Source organism: Triturus cristatus, chromosome 5_2 (assembly GCF_964204655.1).
Source record: "Triturus cristatus chromosome 5_2, aTriCri1.1, whole genome shotgun sequence".
In the NCBI taxonomy this organism is placed as follows: Eukaryota; Metazoa; Chordata; class Amphibia; order Caudata; family Salamandridae; genus Triturus; species Triturus cristatus.
Genome location: NC_140588.1, coordinates 967,537,099 through 967,552,457, shown reverse-complemented (window position 1 = coordinate 967,552,457; position 15,359 = coordinate 967,537,099).

Here is a 15,359-nt window from a genome sequence, read left to right as displayed (position 1 = left end):
CTGTACCCTCTTATCAATTTCCTTGTATTCTGCAAATGATTTTCCATACTACCTTTTCTCTATGTTTGCCTTAGCCTAGTCCTTGCTTCCCACCCTCCCGTATTACCCTTGCGAGGTCACTGCTGCATTATAGCTCTTCGACGTCTCGTCAGGGGTAGTAAGCGCTATATAAATGCAACTACAATAAAAATTGTTTTAATTATTCATTAATTCATACCAGATTAAGTACTTGGGTGCTTTACATGTCTGTAACTGGTTTGATCATGTGATACCACCAAGCTACATCCTTGGTGGGTTTGTGTGCATATTAGTACACCTTTCATTCACTGTGGAAGAGAAGCAAATAGCTTTCAAATGAATAATTGAAACCCAATTCCTGCAGATACCTCCGTCTATAGGGACCATTGGAAGGACTTGTTCAAATTATACTGTTGGTGAGAGGTTTGTGGATGAGTGAACAATTAAAAACCTTACTGAATGTCCTAACAGCCCCTGGTTTTTATCTTTTCTGAAATTTTCCACAATCAGACATAGAAGCAGATGATGAGGGTAACCCACTGAAACAGGAATGTTTAAGTTAGGATAACATTTTGGAAAGGACATCAGTATTGTGTGAGAAAGAAATCAGTGTTTTGTACGTGCCATGAATACATTGAGGGGCATGTTTACAAGGACTGGCGAAAACTACCGCTAACGTTAGCGTGATGGCGATAGGAATTCCGGCGTTAGTGGGCGAAAACCAACGAAAGGCCTCTAATGGAAAAAATAGCCTATCAGTCGACCTTCAATAGAAAATAGGCCCAAAAAAATGAAATGCAGAATGGAGCAGCCAGGGCCAAGTGCAGCACACATCAACAACCCCCTCAAGCCACCCAACATCCGGGATGACCAGGATGAGAGCCTCGATGCGTCACTTGACCTGCGCCTGGAGCCTGGGTGCGTTGTTGGACCTGCTTCTGGAGCCCGGATGCGTTGCTGGACCTGCGTCTGGAGCCTGGAGTGGGATGCGGAGGAGCTGTGGAGTTGATGAGCCGTGGTGGTAGACATTGAGTCGCAGCGATCGCCCATACCTAGTGGTGAAGTCTGGCCGGACGCATGGAGACACGTTGCTGACCTGTGTGAGAAGACCGCCTTGCGCCCCTTGGAGCTGGGAATTGTGGAGGCGCTCCTGCGCACCAATGCAGGGAGGACTGCATTGCATACTGCGATCCTCCACTACACCGGGGTGCACAGAGAGGATTACCAACGGTGGGCAGCACCTTTCTGCATCACTGGCCGGATGAGGTTGCGCTGGCCTGACGCTGTGGAGGGTGAGGCCCCTGAGCTGTGCCAAACTTGTGCTGCGGGAGCGCTGCAAGTTCATGCCTAAGGGGGCCCTGCTGCATCAACTGCATTTGGAGGTTCACCAGCGGACTTGGCGGGGACTGCTCTACCCACGCTAGTGAAATCCCACCTGGCTGAGGCTCCTGCTGGCTGAGTCACAGATTTGCAGAGAGTGCAGTGGATTGTGCCACGGTGTCAATGTCCAGGTAAGGAGAAGGTGGGACACATAGCGGAGGAGGCCCGAGGTCTAGTCACCCAGGCTTAGCAACCGGTAGATGACGCATCCCCAGTGTCGGCTCATCCGCTATGGAAGAAGAGCGTCGCCCCACTGCTTCCAAGCAGTGCAAGAGGAGCAATCATCACATGATGATAACTTCCTGATGTTATCGTGCCATGTTTCCTTTGCGGGCGGGAAGGTGGGTAGGGCTTCTCCACTCACGGAGCAGGACAGGGGCGGAGTGGTATGCTCACTCAAGTGCACAGTGACTGTTTGATTGGCCCGCTCAGGCCGCACAAAGCAGTCATGCGCACTGTCCTATTCGCAATGCAGGCTGCATTACAGTCTGCATGGAGAACATGCCCACACCTCCAGCCCTTGACTGAACACCTCATCCAGGCACTAATGACCAATCCCAATGCCGCATTGCAGCGTTGTGATTGGCTTAGGGGAGGGAGCCTGGCTGCCTACTTCCTGTTCCTGGAAGCAGACTCAGGAAAGCAGGAGCAACAAAGACATGGGACCCGGCCTCGAGGTAAGATTTCTCTCCTTTAAATATTTACAACACCCGCTCACACACACCCCCCGCATCCACGCCCCATCCAGTGTTCTTTCTGGCGTTTCCCACCTCCCAGCTGTCCAGTCCCCCGGCTATACCTCTCAATGGCGGCCGCTGTGCGGCCATACGCAGCGTGCATACAACTGGTGTGCCTAAGGTATATATGGAGGTACGACGCATACCATTATATCTCATTTCATCACAATGCATACTAATACTAGGCATATTGCAACAGTAGGCAAGGTGTTGGATTGCGGAGATGTAAACATTACTATTCCCACTTCAGTGGGTGCAACCTTAAAACTGGCCCTAAAATTCATCTTTGAGCCCCCAAAACAAACCCAAAAAATCATATATTTTTTTTAAAACAGATTTTATTCATCAAGTAGCACATATAGAGCAGAGCTCTGTACCCCAGAAACGTCTGCATAAGAAACGTATATCATCATGACTTTGACTCTTTACATGAGCAAAGCAAGAAGAAATGGAGAGCAATACAGATGATAAACCAACAAAATAACCATATCCCCACAACCCACCCCCATTGCATTAACGTCCACCCCAGAGCAGCACATTAACAGAAAAAGCACCTTCTGCTAAAAGTATAGTCCGTCATTGCACCTGAAACTATGTCCAGCCTCAACAAAATAGAGAGTTAAGCCGGGTCGAGGGGCCCTGCCCTATAGACAGGTTCCAACTCCAAGCCTCGATAATCCGCCCATCGCTTCCAGATTTTAAAATGTTTAAGCGGGCACCCTCTTGCCATGAAGATGGGAATCTCCAGGCCCATGCAGAAGTCTGGACCGCTCTTCCATGCGGACACTGAGGGCGCTACCGGTGCCTTCCTGGCAATATCTCTTTTAGCCATAGTGAACCCCAGCAACATAAGATGGTGTTGTATATGTTGCCCCCAACCCCGTCCATAACATGTAGGAGTACCAGCTTTGGTGAGCAGGGAAGGTCCCAACCCAACACCTCTGAGAGACAGGCCATAACTCCCCACGAGAAACATGCCAAAGCAGAGCAGTGCCAGACTGTATGTGTCAGGGTACTCTCCTCCCGCTCGCATCTGAGACACACAGGGGAGGCCACCAAACCTGCCCTCCACAACCTAACTCTGGTGGAGTATATCCGATGAAGGTACTTGAACTGGATAAGGCGTAAACGTACGGCTACGGCAGCCCCCCGCGGGGAGGCCAGGGCCTCCGTCTGGTCCTCCTCCTCCAGTGGGCCCACATCACCTTATCAGGCCTCTCTGAGTTTCTACAGCATGGGGGAGCTATGCGTAACCAGGGATTGGTACATTTTTGAGATCTTGTGGTCTTGGAGATCGCCCATGAACACCTTCTCCTCAATCAGGCTAAACTCAGCTAATAACTCTAAGCCCTCCAAACTAGGGGAAATAGCGTGCCGGAATTGAAGGTATCTATAGAGTTGGCCCCCCCCCCAAAAAAACATATTTGACCCAAATGCACACCCCAATTTTCATGGTTGACCCCAAAACCCACCCTAAATTTCAAATTTTACCTCATAATACACCCCACATTTCATCTCTGACACCCGAAACCCATACCCACCCTAAAAATTAAAAACACCCCATTACTGACCTCGCAATGCATTGCAATGGAATGCGATGTAAAGGCACCTACGTTGTTGAATTTGCGTTCTAAAGGCATTACGATGTAATGCCTGCGTTGTAATGGACGTCTCCCATGCCAAAGGCTAGCCATAGACAAGCCCATCTGCGTCCGTCTGCCCCTGGACCGCGCTCAGCACCAAGGATCCTTCTTCTTGGACACTCTACCCCTACAGCGCCAGCACCCTCCTCGCTATCAACCCTGAATGCCACATCGCCTGCCAGGACCAACATCTGCTCCGGACCGGACATCGCCATCAACATCACTGACGGCTACTAAATCACCCACAAGAACCACCCCGACCGTCCAGGAGGAGGCATTGCCATCACCTACAGAAGCACACTCCGACTGACCACGCACACTAATGACCCAACGGTGACCATTGAACACCACAACATCCAGATCCGGACCAACCCCAACCCCATCCTCTGCGGCACCCTCATCTGCAGGCCCCCCAGACCATGGACAACCATTCTCAGATACCATTGTAGACCTCATTGAACACCAGGCTCTCCCATACACTGACAAAATCCTACTCGGCTGACTCAAGTTCCACCTGGACAACCCCAGTGACCAAAACACTACCCCCTCCTGGGGTTGCTCCCCAACATCAGACTCAAGAAGCAAGTCACCGCAGCAAGCCACATAGCAGGACACCCCATCGGGACCTTCAACTACAGCCCCACCATTGGACTCTCCTGTACCGACCATCATTGTATACATCACGTCTTCACCATGCCCACCGTACACAACCTCTGGCAACTGGATCAAGGCCACTGACGTATGTCTCGTCAAATCCCTCAGCACCACCGCAGTGCGCACCAATGGATCTTTGCCTGCACCGACACCCGGGCGCCCCTCAAGAATGGCACTGCGTCAGTACCTTACGCCTGCATGATGGCAGGGGTAAGGGTGACACAGTGCCACAGGGATAGGCTGGCCCCATGCATTGCTGGAGTTGCGACATGGTTGTGACACGACTGCAGCAATGGGTGACTTTAGCGCAGACAGATACGTCAGGATTCCAGACGTATTTGTCATTACTTGTGTCATGGAGTGCTGTCAAGTAAATACAGTGCATCCGTGGTGTCACAAGAAGGGGGTAGTGAAAAGTGTTGCAATGCTGTGTTGTCGCAGAGCTGCAACACTTTGCATGAGTGAGGCCCAGGAATGCGCACTATCTTATTGATGGTGCGCAGTCCTGCCCTGTAGTTTTGTCGCAGGGCAGCGCAGAAACATTGCTTGCAGCGCGGTCCAGCAACAAAACCTGCTGAAATGAGGCCCCAAGGGTTATCTTCATTTTTAAGACCAGCTATTTTCTGGTCTTGAAAAACTGCCTTTAACTGAAGTTAGAGGCAGCTTTTTCGGTGCTCCAAAGATCAGGAATCCCCTTGTACATATCACGAAGTGGGGTTAGCGGCCTTTTTGCACGGCAACGCCTCCCTTGCATGTCATCACCGCTAACAGAAGTTGCGATCTTTAAAATAAAAATTTTCGCCAGAAAACTGCCACTAACAAAGGTTAGCGACAGCTCGTACATACTGCAATAAAAATATCGCTGCATTAGTGGCGGGAAAGTGCCGCTAACGCGGCGTTAACTTCTTGTACATATGCCCCTGAGAGCATTAATATTTAATTTTATAGCTACTTTGAGGTAAGTGGACATACGGCACTAGCTGTATGTCACAATATGATAGGCAACAAAAAAGTTGTAGCTGAAATACTGACTACTAGAGTATTGTCAAGGTAAGTATATACAGGAAAATTTAAATTTACTATTGTTAACTTCACACCCATGTACCTAAGTGATATATAAGTTATCAAGGTGCAAATATGCAGAGTTAAGTAAAGTAGACTTATACTTGCTTATATATACTTACCTTGATGAAATTGTGGTGGTCAGTATATTTGCTACAGTATTTTTGTAGCGCATTTGTTTTCACAATTTTCTGGTATTATACCTACAATACCATGCAGGGTTGGATTAATATTTAAGAGATAATTAGATGTTGCACACATACAACCATGAAGAACAAGAAGGATTATGAGTGAGGAGTGTTGCAAAATGCAGGAGGCATTAACAAAACTGCAGGAAACTGAAGACCTGATGTATGAAAGTTTTATAAATTACAAACTATTTTCAAAATGGTTTGCGACTGTTATGCAGGTCTTCTGTGATTTACCGTGTGTCTGTAAACTTAGGTTTGCTAAAATAGCAGAGCGAAAAGAATAATTACTGATTTTTTTATTTATTGAATGTTTTTAGTGATTTCTAAATAGTGAATGGCAAACATACAGGCACATGCATCAAAGGAAAAACCGGTCGCAAACGGGCAGATTCTCAGAATTTGCCCCTTTGCGACCGGTATTTTTGCATTTGGGATGCATCATCCCAAATGCAAAAATCGCAATTTAAGTAATCTCTAAATTGCGATTACTTAAATTGCGATTGCAGTTAAGGAATCCCAAATTGAGATTCCTTAAATGCAATGCATTAAAGTAAAAAAATTAGCGATTTCGCTAATAGGGGGAGCAAATTACCATGAAGTTGAACTTCATGGTAATTTGCAAAAACTTTGAAAAATGCACTTTTGTGCATTTTTCAAAGTTTCATGTTGCGCACACACATGCCCTTAGGGCATGTGTGTGTGCGACATATGTGCACAGATCAATTTCAGGGGTGCAATAGGGTGTCATTTTGACACCCTTGCACCCTTGAAATTGCATGAGCAATTTGCGAGTACCTACTGGTACTCGCAAATTGCTCGTGCAATCTCCAATTCATTCCTATGGGCCTGTAGGCCCATAGGAATGAATCGGATGGCATTCCTTAATTGCGACTCGCAATTTGCGAGTCGCAATTAAGGAATGTTTAGAAATCGCAATTTTTTAAGCGATTTCTACATGCATAGCCTTTTGCTATTCCTTATTAGCGAATCCTTATTTTTCGCTAATAAGGAATCGCAAATGGCATTGTTGATTCATGTGCCAGATAGAATCTCAAATTGAAAGTAGAAGCATTTGCAAATTACGAATAGTTGCCAAGTGAACAAATAGCACAGTGCAAAATAACACAAACTTGAACCTAATGGTAACCAGTCGTAAGGTATAAAATGTCCCCCAAAATGCATTGAGCTCTTTCACAATAGAAGCACGGGATGCTATGGGGAGGAGGAGGCAGCACCTTAGCAGCTCAGTAGAGAAGGAGGACAAGGAAGAAGAGTTTTAGATAAAGGGCGATTTTCTTTGAAAAAAACTGTTGAGGAGGTGAACAGTTGGTACAGATTTAGTGAAATTAATTTCTCTTTTAGACAGGTCCACCCAGCGTAGTGCGTCTATCCCAACAAATATTCAAGTTTTATGTAGCCTTCAATTCCTTGCATATGGGATCAATCAGGGCTCAGTCGCTGTTGCTGGAGGAATATCACTGAGCGCCCTTTCTAGAATATTCCAGACCTTTTTAAAAGCTATGCTAGAAAAATAATAAATCCACATTTGTTTCTCATATCCCAGTTGATGTGGCTCACTGGTTAGAGGCAGCAGACCTGTAAGCAGAGAATCGACCAGGGTTCAATTCCCGACACGGCAGGGTCGTGGACCAGGGTCAAAACGGACTCGATAATTCTCGCTTCGGTACCTACTCTAACCAGGAACACACTTGGCAACTCTGGGCATTAAGCTTGCCTCATCTCTACAACGGCCCCCCACAGACACCGGAGATGCTTGGTTTCACCTTGGAGATACCCAGAAAGGGACCATCTCACAGGGAAAACCAGGACGGGTTCCCCAGCTGTCTTCAGCGCCAGGATACTCCATGGAGTCACAGTGCGCTTTACAAGTACACCCACATTTACCAGCCGCAGAGGTAGCATTTTGTTCAATTTCCAATTTTACATGTGTTTTTAGATTTGTGGAGAGATCACATAGCCTCATTTCTCTACCTTCTGAAACAGAGTATATTTAAACGAAATGCAAAAGGCATCACTCTCTAAATATATGGATTATGTTATGCGTATATGCATAGAGCATAACTCAGCCGGGAGGGTATCCTGGTGCTCGGAGGTGGTTTGTAATGCCTCAGGCCTCATCATAGATATTGCAGCATAGTGTCCAGGGAGTACCCACGATTCTTACATTTTCAAATGTTGTGCAATATGAAACCAGCTAGGTGTAGGAGAGTTTGAAATGAGTGGTTCCTTGGTAAGAATACATGTTTAAGTAAATTAACGATTCAATAAACTAGAATAATGTAAATATATATAATTAAATAGTTTTATATCTTTACAGGGGATACTGCATACTCCTTAAAACCTTGAATTCTAACACCATATGTTCAACGAAGAACAGCAAGAAAGAGTAGGTACAATCATACACATAAGCAAAACAGAAATGTGATTGAAAGGACATTTGGTTTACTTTAAGGAAGCTGTTGATGTCTTCATAAGACTGGTGGTGCATTGGAATATTACCCTATAACATCCTGCAAAATTATTTCCACATATGCAGTGTTACACAAAATTGCAATTGGTAAAGGTATGTCTTCTGAAATAGGATCATATGATTCAGGCGTTGAGGATGAAAATCTAGTTAGACCTCCACCTCTCAGCCCCACAAGACTGTATGCTTCCAGAGCTGCCCAAAGTCATTAATGCATAATTGATTTCAAGGTAAATAAAAAATGCATATTATTTTGTGAAGATTTTTTTAATTAAAATTATTAAAATTTAGATTACAACCAAATGTTGACTTGCATTTTTTAACCTGATAACATAGAATGATATTTCCGGTGGCTACAAATTAAAATAGTGAAACCAAAATATATGAAAGAAAAAATGTAATAATTTACCTCTAGAAAATCTTGAAGTTTTTATTTTCACATGATGTTAGATTGGAATCTCTCTGTGCACTCAGGTGTAACAAACTACCAATGTTAGATTCTTCTTCATTTTCTTGATGTGCAATATTGGATCTATTAGACACACTAAATGGTTGTATTTTTTCTAGAGTGTGTCATTTGTGCCAGACTTCTGGCTAAATCATTACACTGACGTTCCATTTCAACTTGCATACTAGAGTTGCATTTTCACATTGTGGTTGTTGCAGATGCCAATCCTTCAACAGACGGGTCTTTGGCTATGCGTGTTTGCCTCTGATTGTTATCGCTTGACGTAGATCCCTCTCTGCATGAGTTATACCTGACATACCACACCATATCATGCTATTGCACTCACACGCTTTTTTTGTATTTACTTTAACTCAGAAGTAGCCCTATGCTGTTTTCTTTGAATTCTTAGCGTTGATGTTTCTAGGGCATGTATGTTTTCTACTGGTGCAGTACCTGCTTACCTAGTGGCACAGCCTTCCCTGAGTATAGACTGCCATCTTCATGTAAATGTAGCACTTTGTATAGTGGGTTCAGTCACAACAGTAGGTGTAACAATTGAAGTCACAACAGGTTCATTAGTAGTTGGCTACACAGTTTCAATTGCTTCCTGATTTTCATCTTCTTTGGTGGGAGGCAGTGTCTTTGTAGCCATGTTCAGTAACATCAGGATCTTCGATGTCTGATGTTTCATCCAATATTTGTGTCCGTCTGATCTCTGGAGGTAGATCTGTTTGAGAACATAAGACTATTTTAAATGTGTTGTTCACAAATGAATGGTATCATCTATAGGAACTATTTTAATTAGTATTTTAAAACATCATTATAATATTTGAAGATTTCAATAAATATTATATTTTATACAACTTTATTATTTTTTCTTTGCAGATATCTAAAGATGTTCTTTGGAAAGGACACTATGTTATTCATATTTCTTTGTTACTAGTTTTTGTTATAAAAATTATTTATACTTATGTGCATTTCATACCTGTATACTATAGTGATAACGTTTGACAAATATGCATGCCTATAGTTTTCTATCTTGCTGCAGATGAGTCAGTATTGAAACTATTGCTAATGCCCCAGACTAGAAAGTAGACTTGCTTAATTGTCCCACCTGGGTCATCCATCTGTTGCAGCTACCTTCTGTCTCCTGGTGGCTAGTGTTTCTTTTATCTTCATTTCATCTCTTTCATATCTCTTCCATACTTTGATTAGTCACCCTAACAACATCCATTCTGGTTGGGTTCTTTTTCAGTTAAGTTTTTTGTTTCTTCTGGAACTGTAAGAGATGACTCTCCAAATCCTATTTTCCAAAACATACTCGTCTACTAGCATTTCTAACGCCTTATTATTTAATTAGCATTTTCTTTTTCTGACTACTTCTTCCTGTGGCTCCTATTTAGACATATATTTGGCTTTAATAGTATTCAAAGGGCCCGATTCACAGAACTAACTTAAGACAAAATCCTAAACTTACTACCATTTTGGTATTCACAGAAGGCACTTACTCATTTTGGTATTCACAGAAGGCACTTACTCATTTTGGTATTCACAGAAGTTAGGAGTCCTAACTTTAGGACTCCTAAATGCCTTCTGTGAATACCGAAAGTCTTAAAATTAGGATTTTTCTCAGTTTAGTAGTAGTATAGTTAGGACTCCTAACTTTAGGACTGCTAAATGCCTTCTGTGAATACCGAAAGTCTTAAAATTAGGATTTTTCTCAATTTAGTAGTCCTAAATCTAAAATTTAGGACTACTAAATTGAGAAAAATCCTAATTTTAAGACTTTCGGTATTCACAGAAGGCATTTAGCAGTCCTAAAGTTAGGAGTCCTAACTATACTACTACTAAACTGAGAAAAATCCTAATTTTAAGACTTTCGGTATTCACAGAAGGCATTTAGGAGTCCTAAAGTTAGGACTCCTAACTTCTGTGAATACCGAAATGAGTAAGTGCCTTCTGTGAATACCAAAATGAGTAAGTGCCTTCTGTGAATACCAAAATGGTAGTAAGTTTAGGATTTTGTCTTAAGTTAGTTCTGTGAATCGGGCCCAAAGACTTTTAGCCATCTAATCAGCTTCCATGCTCCGAAATGAATGTTTCTGACTTACTTTCTGAACATGCAGTGTCATAATTCACTGCTGTAACGTTCACAGTTTGCAAATGAAGATTACTATTTTCTATTAAAACTGATTCATTAACAAAACATTGTTAATTTAAAAATTAGTGAATATTAAGAAATACTGTTTGGTAACTGTTACACATAGTACATCTCATTTCGCGATTTAGAAATGACAATTTGGTAAATATTGCTATTTGTAAATTCCAAAAAACTGTTCCATACATTATGCCTCAAGCTCAAAATGTTTTAATGTTGTAGGTGTACTGGTGTAGTGGGTAGGCGAGAAAATCGGGTAGCATTAATGGTAAAATGTATAAAGGTAAATTTATCAAAGACACGGGTGGATGTCTTCAGGAAACAGATCAAAATGAAACAAAGTGTGAGCAATGTTACGTAGGAGTCAATATGGTGGAAAAACTGGAATTGACAGCTTTGTGCAGAAAAAATGCCATCTTTGAATATTTTGCAAAGGTGGACAAGAAGCTATGGTTGATACTGCACACATTATTGATGATATTTTGTGGCAAGTAGCAGAGCAGCCACATTTTACATGTTTAAGGAAAACACTGAAACCGAGGGAGGGATCTGATATCAATCTAAGTTGGTATTGGTAGGTCCCATAGGCTATCCTGGAGTACACGAATCGGAGTTTTACATACCATTAGATTTACCAAAGCAAAGATGTATTCAGTCCAGGGACAAAAAGATTCCTCGGAATATTAATGCCAGAGTGCGAACAACATGCTAGTTAGTCTTGATTGCAGTGGGCACTAAAATGTGTGAAGGAGAGCATAGCATAGAAAAAGTTATTTCTGTAAACATTTTACCATCCACAGTGTTTTACAGTCCATCCACTCTATTGCCTATTCCCACAACACTCTTCTGGATCTCCTGTACTGAGGCTGACTTAGTATGGCTGGATTGGGACCCAACCCTTTATGGGCTGAGGCTTTTTCCTGTACAGTGTTGCATCTTTTATTTGATGTTTGAACCACTTTGCACTGAAGCCTTCATAACCTTTCCCCCACAAAAATGATCCTTTATAAATTAGTGTCCTTTTTTCCCACATGTTGCGGACTCCAAAGGTACCTAGGATTTGTGGATACTCCTGAAGGGAACCAAGAAAAGAGTCAAAATAGAGTACCATTATTTTCTTTAATAAAGGGAAAATGTGCTGTGATTGAAAGTGTAGGTTGATTTTCTAAAAAAAAATCAACTATAGATTTGCTGTACTAAAATAAACCTCTTCCCAGCTTTTAGGAACAGGGAGAGTTGTGAAATAAACATTTTTACCAGAGTTTTTGCATTCTTCCAAGTGGTAGCCAATGTTTTGTGGTTTTTACCTGCATTCATTTTGTGGCGGAAACAAATGTGAAACCCATGAATCAACCCAGAAAGCCATACATTCCTGAAAATTCAAAATTCAGCAAGAGGTCTTTTTTGTACATCACTCTTGTTGTTCCCTAATCAAAACCAACATTTTGATGTGTAAGGTTTTTCTTTGATGACAGATTTACAAATGAAATATACTTTTAGGTCAGACCCTTCTGGTCCTAGGGATGCATAGTGCTTGTTGGTTGTCCAAAAACATGTGATACCCTTAACCAATAACTGAGCTGCATCTTGTAATGATTTTTTATCATCTACCGACCACTCAGCAATGGATGAAAAATGATGGAAACCTATGCATTTTTTAAATGCACGCCCAAGACACTGAGTTTAGGAACAGTGGTTATTTGTGCAAATACAAACTTGGGTTACCCATGCTATCATGTGATTGATTGATGTGATTGATAGCGCAACTGTCGCCCTACGGGCATCCTGGCGCTTTAGACTGGAGAAACATACCAAGGGGACAGTGGGAGGATCAAGGGAAGGGCGCAGGTTTAGACTTTGGGATACAGTCAGGTTTTAAGCCCCTGTGATTTATTATTATTATTATTATTATTTAAATTTGTAGCGCGCACAGCTACTCCAGGGAGTGTACTGGTGCGAGCCAAAGAAACGGTTGAAAGTAAAAGACACCTAAAAGAGGAGGGTTTTGAGCTTTTTCTTAAAAGTGACAATATCTTAAGTGCTACGTAAGGCCAGCGGGAGAGCGTTCCAAGCAAGAGCAGCTTTCCGAACGGCGGAACTCCTGCCAAGCCTTTGTTGGTTGATGCGGACTGTCTGCGCAAACAGTTGTGAAGAAGAACGCAGTTGTCTCCCTGGGACATAGAAGGAAAATCTCCTCTGGAGATATTTAGGCCCCCGGCCATAAAGAGCACTGTGGGCAATCGTCAGAATTGGAAATTTTACTCGAGTCTACACCGGCAGCCAATGCAGAGAGCGCAGATGTACGCGCACACTGCTCCTGCTGGAAAGACCCAGCAGGAGTCTGGCAGCCGAGTTTTGTACTATCTGAAGTTTATTCAAAAGGTAGCTCAGGATGCCGGCGTACAATGCATTGGCATAATCCAGGCGGGAGAGGATCAGGGCGGGAACAACAGTTTCCCTAGCCGACTTGGGGAGAAAAGGAAGAAGCTTCCTTAATGTTTTCATGATGCCAAAGCATGTCCCAGCTAGCTTTTTAACCTGGACTGAAAAGGTCAAGTTCTCCTCAAACCATATCCCCAGATTCTTAGCACAGCCTACATTTGTACTAGGCAGGGGGGAGCCAGGAGGCCAAAGTTTATCTCGAAAGTTTGACGGGAATTTACCGTACAAGAGTATCTCAGATTTCTCCTCGTTACATTTCAGCTGTGCATGAGCCAGCCAATGAAAAACGGAAGAAAGACAGTGTTGGGCAAAGGAGACCGAATCATCATCCTTACCCCAGGTAAACAAAAGCTGGGTGTCATCCGCATAGGCCATCACCTTGGCCCCTAGTGACTCCGCTAAGTAAACCAGCGGGGTGACATAGATGTTAAACAAAAGGGGACTAAGGGATGACCCTTGCGGGACACCCATAGGCTGGGGAGTAGAGGCACACGGTTGCAGCCAGACCTGCTGCAATCGGCCATCGAGAAAAGACCTAATCCAGCCCAAGGCTTACCCCGATATGCCAATCTCTGAGAGACGGTCAAGAAGCAGGGAAAGGGGCACCATATCGAATGCCGCCGAGAGGTCGAGCATGACCAAGGCCACCCTCCCGCCGGCATCCAAGCAATCCCAGATAACCTCCGACACCTCCAAAAGCGCTGACTCCGTGCTATACGAAGCTCGGAATCCAGACTGAGCTGAATGGAGCCGACCCATGGCCTCAACATACTCCGTAAGTTGATTAGTGACCACCTTCTCACATTTAGGCGCCATTTGGCAAAATGTGTTCTTTCGTGCACCCTGGCTTACCTTTGGAAGCCAAAAATGAGGAGAAATGTAATTGATAACACATTTTCTACCATTCTGTATTCCCACACTTCTCTTGATAAAAATGGTACCTCACTTGTCTGCTTGGGCCTATCGCCAATGACTGGAAAATTGCCAAATTGCAACGTAGAGATGTAACATTTTTACTGTTAAAATTGACCTATTTTGGGAATTTGGGTAGTTGCAGTATTTGGGCCCAGACCCGGCTACTACCCAGGAAAACCTACCAAACCTAGATTTGTTTGAAAACTAGATGCCAGTGGAGCCATGCATGAATCTCAGTAGGTATTCATACCCAGAATACCTTGAAGACATCGAACTTTGGTTAAAATTAAAAATTTTCTTCACATTGTTATGTGGGAAAGGTCCTGAATATGCAAGGATCCACAAATATCCTACCACCCAGAGTTCCCACACTTCTACCAATAAAACACAGTACAATAATTGTGTGACTGGGCCTATCATCCAACATGAAAACTTTAGGTTTTCACCTTGAAAATAGACCTATTTTTGTGATGTGGTTAGCAGCAATAATATTTTGTACAAAGCTCAGCCGCCACCCAGGAAAATCTACCAAGCCTAGACATTTCTGAAAACTTGACACCCAGAGGGATCCAGGGTGGTGTGACTGCATGAATCATCGGACTAGGCGTTCTTACCCAGAATGCCCAGCAAGCATCAAACTTTAGATAAAACAACTGTTTCCTCATTTCTGTGAGGGAATGTTTCAGAATCTGTAGTGATTCACAAAAATCATACCATTCAGTGTTCCCACACTTCTCCTGATAATAGTGGCCCACTTTTGTGGGTGAGCCTATCACATGTAACACAAATCAGCCAAACCTTAGATAATATAAAGTCATGTTTTCTTATTGTCTGATTGGTTGTTTCTCTTTATTTTTTCAACAAAATATTACTGATACTACACATAGCTGACAAATTCAACTTATTGTAACCATGTTATATGCCAAAAACATGTTTGCCGCAGTATTGGTTTTATTAAAATGCTAACAAAATAATAGTAAAATAAAAGAAATGGTGCAAACAATGCATTAAAGTTATTCTGAATAATATGACCATTTGCAGCTACTGTGCCTTGCCCTCAACTGCACAGTGAATGGGTCTTATAGTGTGAAATGTTTGAATTGTTGCAAAAGCAGTGATGGAGCAGGGTTTTGGGAAAATAAAACCTGCTTGAATTAACGTCCCAGTAATATTTACTAACAGTATGCTGTGTGATTAATGTGCACCAACACGAACACACTGGG